The sequence below is a fragment of the Engraulis encrasicolus genome, chromosome 19 (assembly GCF_034702125.1).
Source record: "Engraulis encrasicolus isolate BLACKSEA-1 chromosome 19, IST_EnEncr_1.0, whole genome shotgun sequence".
In the NCBI taxonomy this organism is placed as follows: domain Eukaryota; kingdom Metazoa; phylum Chordata; class Actinopteri; order Clupeiformes; family Engraulidae; genus Engraulis; species Engraulis encrasicolus.
The window spans coordinates 7500019-7514757 of record NC_085875.1 but is presented as its reverse complement, the minus strand read 5'-3'; the positions used below and the strand labels follow the sequence as shown (position 1 = coordinate 7514757).

At 45.4% G+C, this 14739-nt stretch overlaps 1 protein-coding gene across 1 annotated transcript in view; it reads right to left on the bottom strand.

The window, feature by feature from the left end:
• The window catches only part of spred1 (sprouty related EVH1 domain containing 1), a 61369-nt gene that overhangs the window by 40508 nt on the left and 6122 nt on the right, over positions 1 to 14739 (bottom strand). The window lies entirely within an intron of this gene.

Below are 14739 nucleotides of genomic sequence, written 5' to 3'. Positions count from 1 at the left end.
GCCCATGCACAACTTGTTGAGGTGTGTTTTCAATGATCCTATCGTTGTGATGTAGCAGGTTAATACTCAGGGATGACCTGTGGCCTACTTTTGTGAACTTCATGACAACCTGCTGAACAAACAAGCCAAGATTTTATGGCATAAAAACATCAATAGTGTCACAACGATGTCCCACTCATTGCCAAGCCGTCAGCCATCCTGCAGTGCAAAGTGCTGGCCTGGTACGCACAAGACTTTCCACGTCATCACAAAAACAACATCACAAACTACTTTACGTAAGTATTACTACCTCAATAGCAGCGTGGTCAAAACATGCTATCCAGCCCTTTGGCACCGTGTTACGCAGTAGAGGACAGGGCCATGTGCTAACTAAGGTACTTCAATACAAACATGGAGAGATTCACTCCAGTGGCACTGGAAAAAGTTCAAAGTTCACCACAGGGCAACGTCTCTCTCTCTCACACATGGACCACGGAGACAAGAGGTCTGGGGCTGGGAGAGGAGAGGAGAGGAGAGGAGAGGAAAGGGGAGGATTGGATAGGACAGGAGATGAAAAATAAATGGAGATGAGATAAGAAAAAGGAGTAGAATGGACATGAGAAGACAGGAAAAGGACAGGAGGGAAATGAAGAGAGAAGAGAGGAGAGTAAAGAAGAAGGAGGAGAGCGGATGAGAGCAGAGTAAAGGAGGAGAGAGGAGGGTAGAGAAGGGTGAGAGGAGGAGAGGGGGTGTGTAGCAGACGGTGGTTGTGTCGGTCACAGGATGAGGGCAGAGTGAAGGAGGAGAGAGGAGGGTGGAAAAGGATGAGAGGAGGAGAGAAGGAGGAGGAGAGGGGGGGGGGTGTGGAGGTGGTTGTGTGGGGCACAGGAAGAGGGCAGAGTAAAGGAGGAGAGAGGAGGGTGGAAAAGGATGAGAGGAGGAGAGAAGGAGGAGGAGAGGGGGGAGTGTAGAGGTGGTTGTGTGGGGCACAGGATGAGAGCAGAGTAAAGGAGGAGAGAGGAGGGTGGAGAAGGATGAGAGGAGGAGAGAAGGAGGAGGAGAGGGGGGGTGTGGAGGTGGTTGTGTGGGGCACAGGATGAGAGCAGAGTAAAGGAGGAGAGGAGGAGAGAAGGAGGAGAGAAGGAGGAGGAGAGGGGGGGGAGTGTAGAGGTGGTTGTGTGGGGCACAGGATGAGAGCAGAGTAAAGGAGGAGAGAGGAGGGTGGAAAGGATGAGAGGAGGAGAGAAGGAGGAGGAGAGAAGGAGGAGGAGAGGGGGGGAGTGTAGAGGTGGTTGTGTGGGGCACAGGAAGAGAGCAGAGTAAAGGAGGAGGAGAGAAGGAGGAGAGAAGGAGGAGGAGAGGGGGGTGTGTGGAGGTGGTTGTGTGGGGCACAGGATGAGAGTTTGACCTCTGGAGACTCCTCGCACACCGCGCCACTGCTGTTACGTCAGCTGCTTCCTTATCTTGTTGAAAACTGATGGCGACAGCAGGATGCACTCCTCTCCTCTCCTCTCCTAGCCACCACCCGAAACAAACACACACACACACACACACACCCCTAACACACACACACATACACACACACATACACACACACACACACACACACACACAGACGCAAACACACAGCCCAAACACACACACACAGACGCAAACACAGACACAAACACACACACACCCCAACCACACACACACACACACACAGTACACATACACACACACACACACACGACTCCACCCCCCCAAACACACACACACACACACACAGACACACACACTGCCCATCCCCGCGCCCCACACCCCTTAGCCAAACTAGTCCGAGAGGCACTCACTAATTAGGAGGGTCAATAACTCTAGAGGGGCAAGAGTGCGTTCCAACAGTGTGCTGCTGCTCAACCATGCGAGAAACGTAACACGCATCAAACTAAACTAGCCTTTTAAAATCATTATATAACATCCGCATGGTGCTGTGTGTGTGTGTGTGTGTGTGTGTGTGTGTGTGTGTGTGTGTGTGTGTGTGTGTGTGTGTTTATATAGTGTGTGTGTGTGTGCGTGTGTGTGTGAACAGTGTGTGTGTGTGCCGGGGTCGGGAGGATGTAGGATGTGAATGCGATTGGTTAGAAATTAACTCTGCTCGTCCGCCCGGACCTTAACTTGTGTCCTATAATAAAAAAGTTGCTACTTGTCTGGTGACTGTTTACCAACCTTTCCGCTCAGGGGATCAATGGCCGAGTTAATAAAAACAGGCCAGTTGCCGTGGCCAGGAAAGTCAAACGGGGTCAGGCTGTGCTGCCTTAAAGCAGCCATGCTCTTCAGCGCTCTGACCTAAGTGCAGCCAACGACACAGCACAGCACAGCACAGCACAGCACAGCACAGCACAGCACAGCACAGCACAGCACAGCACAGCACAGCACAGCACAGCACAGCACAGCACAGCAAAGCACAAGACACCACACCACACTTCACCACAACAGGCTTCATGCCAGCAAGACAGAGAGGTTAGAGGTGAAGCCATTTTATTGGGGTCAGAGGACCATTGGTGCAATAGTGTCACCAATACACTTCACAACCTGAATTCTTCCAAGTGTCTTTAAAAAAAATATCCAAAATGATCCAAAACATCAAAAAAAACTTGTTGACATAACTTGACCACCATACTTGAAAAAACTTGAAAATTTTAAATATCATCCAGTCCAGATATGCATTTTGGACACCCAGGAATACCACAGGCAATAATTAACCCAGATACTTTTAGCTTTAAGAATTGAAAGATGTGGCCAGCTAGATAATTCAACATGGATGAGTTGATGAGCTTTATTGTTGAATTTTGATAATTGGATACATTGCACATTTTTAAAGGTTCACAATCATGACAAACACTGGTGCTGGAATCGCAAGTTTGAAAATAATCTATAACGATCGATCCCCCCTATTGACGCACAGGGACACAACTCACTTATGGCAACGATTAGTCCTCTGTCAGATGGCACTATCTCAAAATGAGGGAAAACAAAGATAAATTCAAGCTGCTGTCTGTTTGTTTTTTTTTTGCTTTGAAAGACTTTTTTCTGGTTTTCTTGTTTAGTAAGCAAAAGAGGCCACTCTCATATCCGCCCTCTGCAGAGAGAAGTTCACCTCAGGGAAGAGGGGGCTGAAGAGAGGGGAGGGAAGGGAGGGAGAGAGAGAGAGGGTGGCTAGTGTGTGTGTGTGTGTGTGTGTGTGTGTGTGTGTGTGTGTGTGTGTGTGTGTGTGTGTGTAGTGTGTGGAGGGAGAGAGAGGGTGGCTAGTGTGTGTGTGTGTGTGTGTGTGTGTGTGTGTGTGTGTGTGTGTGTGTGTGTGTGTGTGTGTGTGTGTGTGTGTGTGTGTGTGTGTGTGGAGGGAGAGAGAGGGTGGCTAGTGTGTGTGTGTGTGTGTGTGTGTGTGTGTGTGTGTGTGTGTGTGTGTGTGTGTGTGTGTGTGTGTATAGTGTGTGTGGAGAGAGAGAGAGAGTCCACTTCCTCTGTGAGACCTCTTGCGCCTGCAACTTTCTGACCGACGTGCCTGCAGTCACAGAGACATGAGAACGGGGTGGGAGCGAGGGGAGCGGGGGTGGGGGGGCGGAGCGGAGACGAGGCGTGGAGAGGGGGGGCTGGGTAGCAGAGCTGGCGCCAGGAGCAGCCAGGAGACTCCAAGGTAAGGCTTGGCTGAGTTTCAACACAGAACGTCTCGAAAAAAAGAGAGAAAGGGCGAAAAAAAAACCCTACACACACACACACGAGAGGCTAACAAGAGAGGCTGTCAGTCACCCAGCGGGGGGAGGCCGAGGGGAGGGCCGGGGGGCTGCTGAGCCATGACCAAGGCACAATGACCATGACCCCGACCAGCTAAAACATGTGCATGTGGACACGTATATGGCCCGACACACACACACACACACACACACACACACACACACACACACACACACACATACAATACGGACTCTCAAATACCGTGCTGCTCACACTCAAGACACGCAAGCTTTCACACACACACGCACGCACACTAGCACGCACGCGCACACACACACACACGCGAAATATGAATTCAGACACACACACACTGTGATTTTAGACTCACACAAACACAGACACACAGACGCACAACACAGTACATTTTGCAGTGTTAATTCAACCCTTACACAGTAGATTCAACTAGGGGAGTGGTAGACTTCACTGTCTACAGCAGGTCTACATGTAACACTGCAATAAAGCAAAACACTGCTTGCTCTCACACACATACTTAGAGCCAAAAGACATACACTTGCACTAGGGATGCAAATTATCGATTAATTCATTAATCATTAGTTGATAGCCTTATCGATCGACTTACGATTAATTGATAAGCGGCGTTTTCCCCCGAAATCTCAATGTTTCTCGAAAAAAACCTACTAAATCTAAAAATTTTAATTAAAAATTGAGATAAAATACCACATTTAAATTAATTCTATTTCAATTACTTAATCCCAAGGTGATTTAAATATTCCCACTATTCACACCCCTCTTCACACACACTCTTCAAATTCCCATTTCACCTGGGTCTCTTGTCAGTTGAATTGTCGATTAATTGCGATTAATATTTTTTAATCGATTAATGCATTGATCGATTAAAGTCGATTAATCGATTAATCGTTTGCATCCCTAACTTGCACACAAGCCCACAAAGCACTCAACCTGCAAGGTGGCAAAGAACATTTAAAAATATATATATTTTTTGGTCTTTTGCCTCTTTTTGCTATTTTGAGAGAGAAGAGAAGAGAGAGAGAGAAAGATGGGGAAAGGGACGGCAAAGGACCTGGGCCGGGAATCCAACTCGGGTCAGGTGCATAGTAGACGAGTGCCCTACCGTTACATTAGCGCCAGGGTAGGGCCCCGGCAAGCAGCATTTTAACGCAACGGTCATACATGACGACAGAAAAAGTCACCTACGCAATTCACATGAAAGGGTTTCCCTACTTAACCATTCCCTATACGCCCTTGTGTTGCTGACGCAAATACATTAGGGGATGAGGAGAGACCGAAAAAAAGAAAACAACACACACACACACACACACACACACACACACACACACACACACACACACACTCGCACGACAACCCTGTGACTCCCACAGAGCCTCCATATTGTGCGCTTCCCGCTCTTGGCATCCGCCATGTCTGACGTCAGACTTGAGGTTTATCAAATCATCACGGTGGGACGGCCGCTTCTCTCTCTCTCTCTCCCTCTCTCTCTCTCTCATGCGTTCTTAAAATAGCTCCCAGTTCCAAGCACACACGTGAGCATCTGTGGCCTCACTGTAGTGTAGTATCGTGTAGTGGTGGCTCGACGCGGGCAGGGCTTGGGCGCGGGCACAGGGGCGCGGGTGGGCAGTGCCACCGTGCCACCGGAGCTGACAGATTAGGGAGCGGTGGGATGCTTGCGCCTCTGACGTCATACGCATGGGGGTTTCATTCTCCCCGTGTCCAAGTTACCATGACAATGAATAACCCCCCTCCACCCTCTTTACACCTTCCATATAAAACACCCAAAACACAGAGCCAAGACAACCAAAAATAGCCCCAAGCCAGGTACACCTTGCACACCTTCGTTGTGGATTTTCCTTTTTTCTTTTTCATTTTTTTTTTCCATCATCCCCCTCTTTCACCAAGCCATCTGTGGTACCTACTTGCTTGGTGCTGTACAGGATGGGACACTTCCTACTCACACACCACCAAGGTCAAAAGCTCCCAAGGTCGTTGTACACATAATATATGTGCATATCTTAATCGCTCTCCACTCTTAATGTGTAGTTTTCAGATAGCCTTGCTGATTGCATGTGTGGGGGAGTTAACACTAAATCAAATAGCCTTTGGAGTGGGAAACCTCCTTGAGTAGCACCATCAAGATTAGAACTTCAGCAACATGTTGAGTTCTCACTGTGATGTCACAAGCACTTTTGCAGGATTTCCAACACAGTGTTTGAGTAAACTTCTAGAAGAAGTAGAGGAAAATCCTGGGAATAGAGCAGGCCTGGCCTTTCCCTGCTTAAAATTCATCCCAGGAAAAAGACACAAAAGGTTTGGGAGCCGTACCCCCCCCCCCCAAACCCTCCCCACCGCCCCTTTGGCCAAAGAGCACAGTCCAGTGGTCACACAGCTCCGGGCCGGAAGCGGGATCAGCTGGTTTGGAAAACCGGGGGTCAGAGGCCGGAGAGAGGGTCCCTCCCCTCCCCCCTCCTATTCCAAAATGATCCCAAGTTAGTCTGCTGGAAGACTGACTTCATTTCCGAAAGGGGAGGGACGGATGAAAACAAAGAAGGGGGGGATGAGGCATGTGTGTGTGTGTGTGTGTGTGTGTGTGTGTGTGTGTGTGTGTGCACGCCTGTGTGTGGTGTCAGAGAGAGCGAGAGAGAGAGAGCAAGTGAGAGCAAGAGAGAGAGAGAGACAGAGTACGAGTGACAGGGTGAGTGAGCAAGAGTGTGTTGTGTGTGTGTGTGTGTGTGTGTGTGTGTGTGTGTGTGTGTGTGTGTGTGTGTGTGTGTGTGTGTGTGTGTGTGTGTGTGTGTGATGTAGTGGGAAGGCAGTCTGTTGTCATTCATGTTCACTGCCAAAGGCAATTCAATGGAGGTTGCGGATGGGGGAAAAACACAGTGCGGTACACAAATATTGCACTGACTGCGCACACAAATACAAAAAGCTGCGCTGTGCTGTGCTGTGCTTTAACCCTCCTGGTCCATCACATTTGGCCAAGAGGAAGAAGCAGCCACATGTACACAAGCACGTCAACAACACAACAACAGGCCACACGTTTGCGCAACGAGTGTCTGCTGTCTGTCTAGCGAGCTAGCTAGCTAGTGGACAAAGACAGGGGCCGTTTTGTCTATTCAGTCAGTGCGCTGTGCTTCAGGAGCATACTGAGCATGAGCATCAGGAGCCTATTCTCCATGGCTGGCACGCTGGAGAGGAGAGCGGAGAGCAGAGCAGAGAGAGAGAGAGAGAGAGAGAGAGAGAGAGAGAGAGAGAGAGAGAGAGAGAGAGAGAGAGAGAGAGAGAGAGCCTGCCTAGAGCCTGGAGCCTGGAGCAGAGGCAGTGGACCTTGCCTTGCCTTGCCTGCCTGGACCGGTGCTTGTAATGGTGGGATGACTGGCAGTAGGAGGTGGCCTGGGGCTGGAGATCTCGCCAAGTCAACCCCTTCCTCCCTTCCTCCCTCCTCCTGGTCCCTCACTCTCTCTCTCTCTCTCTCCCCCCATCTCCCCCTCACTCTCGCTCTCCCTCTCTCTCTCTCTCCCCCCTTTCCTGCTCAACCCTCCCCGTTCCCGTACCTTCCCTCCTGCACAATGGCCGCTTCTCTGCTGAATTTTCACGTTACTGGATCCGCGAGCAGGGGAGTTTTGTGCTCTCACAATGTCCAGGCAGTGGAGCATGTAGCTGGAGAGACACGCTCTGCAAGCTAAGGGCTAAGGAAAAACCTCCCCTTGGTCATTACCATCTGAAAAGGAGTGGGCAGGAGAAACAGGGTGGTGGTGGTGGTGATGGTGATGGGGGGGTGTACGGAGAGAGGGAGAGGGGAGACAGGGATGTGTTGTTGCTCCTCTGCTTCCTTCTTCTTCTCCTCCTTATCCTCCAGGGTAGCCTGGTCAGGCTCCAATGGGGTCCTTCACTTCCAAAGACAAACATGTTTAGGGGGAGATGAGGTTGGATGACATATTTTTGAGAACGCAAAAGAGGGAAGAGATAAAGGATGTCTGCCATTAAACTAGCCAAACTCTGTTCATATCCTTTGCAGAAAAGATGTCAAACGTGTAAAGCTAGACCGGTGTGTCCCATACGTAGACCATTAGGTGGCACAGGACCACATAATGCAACCCAAGCGCCACAAATTGATCAACATCCGCACATGCATACTACATTACTTGAGGTATACACGTGACCATTGCATTTGCTCAAGGTTTTTGTCTGTAGTCACAATGCTACTTTGTCTGTGGGAAACACTGTAGATCTTACTTTGATAGAACGATGTGACTGGAGTCACAGATATAAGTAACAGCCATGGCATGCACACATTATTATAATGCATTAAAAATACTGTAGCCCTTAGACACAAAACCAAGTCTCGGACCTACACTTCACCATGGGAAATCCTTCGACAAATACCCACATTTCTTACTTCAGTCAGATTATTCGAGACATGACATACTCATATTGTTGCATTAAATGCATGCTTCAAGGACATTTCTCTTCTAAACAATCAAAAACAACATTCATATGACTCCTTTATAGACCATGGTTATGGCCATTTCTTCAAACCTCAGGTCATTTTTAGAGGAGAACATTTCTTACCAAAAACGCAAGACCCAAAAATCCCTAGCCAAGTTTGCTACTTTGCCCCTGCTCTACTTCCACTGTTCGAGAATGACCTTTCCAGTTACTTAAAATAATAGTCGCATACTATGGGTTTTGGAAGCTAATGGTTTGTTATCTTTCCAAGCCACAACCAACCAGCCTGGAGCATTGAAGGGCCTTCCAGGCAACACCAGTCCGGCAGCCACAACAGCCATGTTTTTCCTGCATTTTGCCTCCATTTTACCATAATATCATAACCAGGCCTTTAACCCTTTCAAGCAGATCCCCTGTCATATCCTTGTCATCAACATCATAACGCTAGTCGGTGATGCCTTAATCTGTTAGTTAAGACTCTTCATAATGTCATAACAGTGTTGTTAAGACGTAGTTGAGTGTTTTTCTTCAAATAGTGAAAAGGCCCGTCGACTATCTGCACTTTAACGTTTTGATGAAGATTTCTTCTCTATATTTATTGGCGTGTAATATTATTTTGTACTTTGTACAAAATCACCTTAACCCTAACCCACAGTGAGAGCACATAGAGGTAATCAATGTAACAGGTGTAGAAAAAAATGAAGTGTAATCAAAGCTGTGTTGCATTAATTGTACTTAATTGTAATTGTGTGAAATGTGTTGTAGCCTACTGTAAGTAATGCATTACATTTGCAAAGAGCAACCTATATGAGCTACAGGAAGAGAGAACGAGTTCAAGTTGGCTTGTTTCCCACAGTCAGTGCTCCTGTGATGCCGGGTGGAGAAATGTACCTACACCGAGCGTCGGCTGATGACTCATCGCCGGCTCACGAGGGTTTCCATCTTGAACAGTGCAGCGACAGCAAGCAAGGCCGTGTGAGAGAGGCAGCAGCGGCAGCAGCAACAGCATCCGGCAGACACTGAGCTAGTACATGCTAGCAGCAGCAGCAACAGCATCTGACAGACAACCAGCTACATGCTAGCAGCAGCAACAGCATCTGACAGACAACCAGCTACATGGTAGCAGCAGCAAGAGCAATGCTAGCAGCACGTGACAAACCAGATTACAGCACAGCTACTGAGGGTTCTTTCCAAACAGCACACCAACTCATTTCCCTGATGCCCATATTTGCCAACATTTGTATTGGTGCATTGCAGTTTACCTTATATTTTCTATTCTGCCACACTACTCATTCGCTAGTGCACCTCATACATATAGTGATTTTCTATTAAATATTGCTCCTGCTAGTTGACTATGATCAATATAATCATTAATATACAATTAATATCTTAATAGTAGAATATTTAGTATACTCAATAAATGAGTAAAAACACTGCTAGAGACCAGAATGGATGCAGTAAGATAATCCTCCAGAAGGCTATTTAACCGCTATAAATATATATTTTAAGACCGTTTCCTTATCACCCCAGTGTCTGTCCTGCTACTGTTAAATTCAAAAATGGTTCCACCATAATGGGGATCTGGTGGCGCTCTAAATCTGAGTCCGCCATGTGCATATCAAATGCAAAAACAAACCATCCTGTGGACATCAATCATGCCACATATTGAGATGATCTTAATTTCCACTGCAAGCATTTGGAAAATTAAAACCTTGCAATTGCAGGAGAGCGAGAGAGAGAGAGAGAGAGAGAGAGAGAGAGAGAGAGAGAGAGAGAGAGAGAGAGAGAGAGAGAGAGAGAGAGGAACCACAGTTTTTTGGACTGCAACAGTGACACTGGAAGGCTTTGATGTGAGAGGAGCCTCCAGAGACCCTTCTCTTATTGGAAGGAGGAGGGGAAAAGGGAAAAGAGGGAGTTGCAAAGATGGAGAAAACTGGAGACAGAGAGAGAGAGAGAGAGAGAGAGAGAGAGAGAGAGAGAGAGAGAGAGAGAGAGAGAGAGAGAGAGAGAGAGAGAGAGCGAGAGAGAGAGAGAGAGAGAGAGAGAGATTACAACTCAGTGCTCTGGTGGGGAAGGAACAGATGACCATGTGAGGAGCAGTTCCATGCTTTTGAAATGGGGAGGGGGAGATTGCAAATATTCGATTAGAATGTTGTCTGCTCAAGATTCCATTTGATGATGCCAGAATGAAATCAAGCCACTGTTATGAATGGTAAACATGGGAAAACCCTGACAAGCATCCATTACACCATTTGCAAAACCAGTTAGGGCTGTCCTAAACGATTACTTTTCTCCCGATTAAGCTATCAACTATTTTGTTCAAATAGTCGATTAGTCAAACGATTAAATTTTCAAGTACTCTAGCACTTTAATCTTCAAGGAAATTGGAAAAAAAGAAAGAAACCGTTAAAATTTGGTCCCTGAACTCATAATGAGCTATAAATCATGATAGTAGCTTATTTACTCCGAGATATAACGTCCAATTCATACGTGCTGGGAAATGTTAGGTTTCAATAAAGTAATAAAGCATTAGTAAAGTAAGTAAAAAAGTATTGAATTAAATGAAACGATTAGTCGATTATGAAAATTCTTGTCGACTAATTTTTATAGTCGATTAGTCACGATTAGTCGATTAATCATCCCAGCCCTACAACCAGTGAGAAGGCTCACTAAAGCCATTAGATTGGGATTGTGGCTACTTATATTTTGGGCTGCAATGAAATGTTGTTCCGTTGTGCGTTGTTACATCGGACTACAACTTTCTAGCCTGCGCAAGGAGTGAACTGTTTGTTCAATATTTTGTTCACATGTTGATGACATGTTGATGAATTTGTGGTGCTCGCTTTTTGTTCCGTAAGGCTGCACCACAGAATGCTCTATGTATGGAAAGCACTGCGTAATGACATTCTGAGAGTTACAACTGTTCGCAGTATGTATTGTGAATGTTCACCATCAAGAAGACCATAATTCCTCCGTCCGATAGTTTTACAAAAGGATGAAAGCGTTTCTCTGGAACGAAAACACCTATGCCTTAAATCAAAACAGCCCCATCATCTGATTGAAACCTTTGAGGTGAGATGTACTTCCTGGCACGGCTTTAAGTGGAGATGACATTGCAGAACTCGGTTCCTCTTAAACAAGGGCCGCATAGGCTCCAGGCCCTTCTTGTTTTGAAGACATGAGGTTTGCTTTCCGCACATACGTGCACACACAGGCACGCAGGCACACACACAGACACACACGCACTTGCACATAAACACACGCACACCCACACAACCCTTAAATCCTTCCAGGTTTCAAAGGGTGGGGGGTTGGGGTGGGGGTGCTCAAAGACACAAGGCTTGGAGTTTCCATCTGTGCTCTGTTATGTTTGTGGCCTGATGGGGTTTGGCTGTGGGGAGCTGCCATTCCCACAACAACACTTATGGTGCATACAGTACACACCAACGGCGCAGACGTCCACAGTACGTCCACTTCACGTGTCTGTTATCAGTCCGAAACGGTTAGAAAGTATGAAAACAAATCATGCCTTGCACACAGGAACGCGGTGTAAGTGCGGCGCATGTCCGTCCCGACCGGACATGTCCGCGTTGCTCCTTGGAAATAGAACTCGAGTCTATTTTCCTGCGCGGACGTCCGCGTTCAATGCGCGGCTCCCATTGAAAATGAATGACTGCTGCCCGCGGATAGAACGTGGACGTTAACTGTGCAGTGTGAAAGGCAGCCCACGAACCTCTCGGACTCACACGGCTCACGGAGACATTAAAGGTACACTGTGTAAGATTTTTAGTTGTTTATTTCCAGAATCCATGCTACCCATTCACTAATGTTACCTTTTTCATGAGTACTTACCACCACCATCAAATTCAAAGTAGTCATTTTGACTGGAAAAATTGCTCTTTTCATACATGATTCCATGAATAGCCATTTTTAGCTGCAAAAATGACTGTACTTGGGCCATACTAGAAAATAATAGTTTATTACTTAGTAAACTTTAATGAAAAGATCAAATTTGGCAATAGGCAACACAGTTTCAATGAGCAGCATAGTTGCAGTACCTTTTTTGACCATTTCCTGCACAGTGTAAGGTAAGCGTACCCATTAAGCCCATGTACCCTTTAAGCCCACTTTCAACTTTGAGGTCAATTTAAAGAAAGGGAAAAGGTGAATTTTGTTGTTCATCACCCTATCCAATTAAAGGGTTTAGTAACTGACAAAATGTTTTTTATTGCAAACAAATCACATTTTTTATCGTCGAGTTATTCCCGTCCAAGTGAATCCAGTCTCAGGACTACTGACAAGAAGTTGCCTCAAAACTTTGCTGTTTTGGGACATGTCAGAAATCATAGAATATCAGCTAGTTTAAGTCAAATGTTTTGAAAATACTTTCATATTTAGTAAACTAAGAGGTAAATGTAATGATTTTTATATATATACATGCGGTGTTTTACTAAATTATAGCATTTCCCTTCAAATGGAAAGATGTGTTTTATGAGCGAGCACACGCCGATATTTTCTTGATACAACCACACACCATCTTTATCTTACTCTACCGTAAGACTTAAGGTGGTTAGGTATGAATTCTAAGCATATTCCAGTTTGTTTGGCATTGGTCTTTAAAGAAATGCATCATGAAATGTTTTGTGGAGTTGATTATTTCCATAAAATAGCTTTTTGTATAGGCGGGCTTAATGGGTACAAGGTGGGCTTAAATGGTACACCCCATTGAAATGCATGCAAGTTTGCATGCATGCTTATGAAAAATGCCTTTGAGGGACATAAAAAGTGCTGTACAATCCCAAGTTGTTGGTTTAAAAGGCGTAATGTAATGAACTAACAATAATCAATAAGAAAAAATACATTTCTCTGTTTGGATGAAGAATTTTATGAAGTATATGAAGTAAAAGATGCCGTAATATTTAATTAGGTTTTATGCACTATTTTTTGAGCAAATCTTACATTTTTGGTCTGAAACCATTTATGCCATGTAGACTCCACTGTTTAAACTCAATTCACACACCTCACCAGGTATTTTGATAGAGAAATAACTATATGAGCTTATTTGGAACACAAGTGGGCTTAAATGGTACCAATGGTACCATTTAAGCCCATTCAGACTTTTCACTTTTCTCGTAAAAAATCTTCATATTGTACTTTGAAATATCCATCAACTCAGTGACAAACATTGAGAAGAGAGGTAAATCTTACTATTTAACAAAATATTTCACAAAAAAATTATGTGAAGATGTTTGAAAAATAAAGAAATTTAGATTTTGGTGGGCTTAATGGGTACGCTTACCTTACCTTTAAGCAAACGTGCCGTCTGTGTGTGCATGTACCGTTATATTCCACCGCGTATGCCCGGCATTGTACTGTACACTACTTTTGAAACTCTCTATCTGCACGTCTGCAGGGAAAGGAATGACAAGTATATCTAGCCTGGCTGAGCATGAATCTGAAGGCTAGGCAAGTCAAAGAGGGAGATGGGAGAAAACGAGAAGCAGGGTGGGTAGAAAAAAAAAAGAAAAAAAATGTCATGCCTTGATATGGACAACACATGGGAAGTCTGGGTGGTCAAGAACTCTCCACCCCTTGGGCTGTATTCCTCTTACCCTGATCTTCATGTTGCATCAAGAACAGGAAATGAATGAGTCAGAGCCTTTCGATTTTGCTACCATGCTGTACCTGACTCAATATCATGAGCTATTACTGCTGAGGATTGGGGCTTTAAAAAAAAAAGTATATCGCGACTAAAATACCAAAGGGAAGTGAGAGCAACATGTAGGAACTGGCTAAGGTGGACAGAATTTAGCTCAAACCATGGGAAGAAAACACATGCCTCACATGGTCACAGTTAAAAGGAACAATGCATCACACACACAGGGAATAGTGGCTTGCATGGCTAATACTCAGTAATGAACCAGGGTGGAACAGGTTTTGTTTTCCCCCCCAGAGCACATCTGCAAACAGTTTCTGACCTCAAAATAATATGCATGCAAACAGAGGAGCTGATGGCACATTTGCAGAGTTGAATATATTTACAGATCATCTTAATTCATTGGCACCACGTCATTCCAGAGAGGTGTTAACAATTTGCTGCCTGATTGCAATCTCAACACCTCTCAATAAAATGGTCTATGCCTATATCAAATTCAACTCAAGTCAACTCAACGAAAACTAGGCTACTTTGATGAAGTTAACACTAACACCGAAACAACTGTATATATATAAAACGTATGTACCCAAATTACTGGTCTCTCATTATTTGTCACAACTTACTTCCTCTCAGTCTTCAATATGCTTTCATTTAGGGAAACCAACTTGATGGTTACAGCACTATGTCCAGGCCTCTAAATTAACACCGGCCAACCAGACAAATGCTGGTGAAAAGTCAGTTTAGCTTGTAGACAAGAAAGCTTACTAGCCACTTGACTAATAGTGAGTGCATGTATGGCTAGTAACATTTAACATCTACTAGTCAAATTGGCTCATGATGAAAATGTCCACACAACAGTTACTAGAAGTAAAAAAAAGTACCTACTCCAG